This window comes from Schistocerca nitens, chromosome 3 (assembly GCF_023898315.1).
Source record: "Schistocerca nitens isolate TAMUIC-IGC-003100 chromosome 3, iqSchNite1.1, whole genome shotgun sequence".
NCBI classification, from domain to species: Eukaryota; Metazoa; Arthropoda; class Insecta; order Orthoptera; family Acrididae; genus Schistocerca; species Schistocerca nitens.
The window spans coordinates 737401018-737403499 of NC_064616.1; the positions used below are offsets into that span (position 1 = coordinate 737401018).

The following is a 2482-nucleotide window of genomic DNA, read 5'->3' on the forward strand; positions in this document are numbered from 1 at the left end:
TCTGTTACACGAGTAGCAGCTTTCTTTGTGTAGTGCACCCCTGACCTATCAAGGAGGAGGAGGAGCACTCCGTCTTCAGGCCACAAGTGGCCCATCGAGACCATCCGACCGTCGTGTTATCCTCAGCTGAGAATGGGGATAGGAGGGTCGTGTGGTCAGCACACCGCTCTCCCGGTCGCTATGATGGTTTTCTTTGACCGGAGCCGCTACTATTCGGTCGAGTAGCTCCTCAATTGGCATCACGAGGCTGAGTGCACCCCGAAAAATGGCAACAGCGCATGATGGCCCGGATGGTCATCCATTCAAGTGCCGGCCACGCCCGACAGCGCTTAACTTCGGTGATCTGACGGGAACCGGTGTATCCACTGCGGCAAGGCCGTTGCCCTGACCTATCAAGGGGAGTTCTACAAATCCCCACACGATAACGTAGGTCTAGAAACCTGCAGCCAAGACCGTCACAAAGTCGACGAGGCCTTTGGTTGAGAGCCTCCACTAGGCTGCAGACCAAAGGATCCAGGTTAACTCTGCAAACAATGCTGCAAATTGCGAGCTCTGCTTGTACCGTGCAACCGAGGCCAGTAGTCTCCACCACCCCACCAGCTGCCTGTATCAACTGAGGATGGCTCAGAACCCGTGCGACAGGCGTCGTTGGTGTCGACATGAGCCACAACTTCCAGACGACTGCACCCTGCACGCTGAATTACTACCAAAAAGGCCGCCTTCACATGTGGGATGAAACCCCAAGCAGACATACCACGTAAACATTGTCTCTCTTTCCAGCCCTGAACGCTTTCCACCTAAGGGGCTCCATAACGCGCCTAACATTGGAGCTCCCAATAACCAGTAAACCTCCCCCCTCGTGTGCCTGCTCTTACCCTGCTGAAGGAGCGGCCACCTGTCCATTCACAAGGTGAATGGGCGAGGGCAGGCGGCCAGTCTCCGCATAGGCCCTCGGCCTCGAGCGACGAGAACGCGTTACCACCTGCCACTCCCTCTGCTGTGAGGGCGGATCCACCGCGTCGTGAGTACTAGGAGGTAACTGGGGATCAGAGCCCGTGGGCAAAACAAGTCACCTGTGGTGTCCCATGCGACACGCCAGGTTCTCCGCCCCCCGCTACACCCGAGGCAGCACCCTGAAGGTCACTGACCGTAGCGAACAGCACGTTCAGCTGTTCGCAAACTGCGGCCAGCTCCTCCTGCGTCCGCACACATCATGCACACATCCATCCTACCCATCCTAGCAAGACTAACTGAAAAAGTGAACTATAACAGCAGACAATCCTAGATATGCGACTTGTTACCCTCTTGATGTGTCACCAATGGACGCTGATGCGTTAAAGAGCTACGTAGCTGACTGTTCAGTGAGCAACTATAGCCCAAAAGATTAAATGAATCTACACTTACAAAAAATTAACCCTCTTAAGCTGAGAAACACTCACGAAATTTAATAAATATACTACGTGGAAAACACAGAGGAGGATAAACACTTAACTTGCTGTTCTGTAGAAACACTCGTATTACAGCCGAAAGCCGGGTAATTCACCACAGATCACTTAATTCGAAGAACATTGTAGTTACGTTTGTGGATTTCAAAAAGGTTTTTCATTCTGTTGACACATAAACTATCGATAAAATAATTCGAGAATTTGAGGTTAAGTCTAAACTGTCAAATCTGATCCGTGAAACAGTTAAAGGTACAGTCTATATAGTAAAATTTATGGGAGATATTTCACAGCCTTTCAAAATAAAAACAGGTGTACGACAAGGTGACGGCCTATCCCCAATTCTTTTTAATAGTGTGTTAGAGAAAACAGTGAGAATTTGGAACGAAAAACACTGAACTCAACATTCGCCTATAAGGTTAGGAAGAGGAAGCAAAAAGATCAAAATCAACTGCTTTGAATTTGCAGGTGAGTTTGCTATACTTTCCGAAAATGTGGCATCTGCTATAACACAAATAAATCTCTTGGAAGAAATAGTCAACAGAAGCGGATGAAGAATTTCTCCAAAAAAAAACCAAAATTATGTAACAAAGATTAAGGACGCTCCAGAATTCCTGAAAACAGATATTGGCCAAATAGAGAGGGTAAAAAAAATTCAAGTATCTAGGGGAATAATCTGAGAAAATGCTTTGGAAAAATCTGCAATAGAGGAAAGATTGCATAAAATGTGGAGAGCATATGGTGCCTCTACCTATCCAAACATGCAAAAATAAGGCGTTACAACACAGTAGCAAAGCCAGAATGCCTATACGCAAGTGAATGCCTGACACTAAACTATAATTCAGATAAGTTAGAAGTGTTAGAAAGGTGAATTATAGGGAAAATATTAGGACCAAAAAACACAGCAAAAGGCTGGACATTACGAAGTAATGCTGAAATGCATCAAAACATAGAAAATATTTCAAACGTAATGCGAAAAAGAAGACTCATGTTTTTTTGACATTTATTTCGAATGTAAGACGGTAGATTAACTAACAAGA

At 46.3% G+C, this 2482-nt stretch overlaps 1 pseudogene; it reads right to left on the minus strand.

Moving 5' to 3' along the window:
* Positions 1 to 266: 266 nt before the first annotated feature.
* LOC126250077 (5S ribosomal RNA) lies at positions 267 to 384 on the minus strand (annotated as a pseudogene).
* Positions 385 to 2482: the final 2098 nt, after the last annotated feature.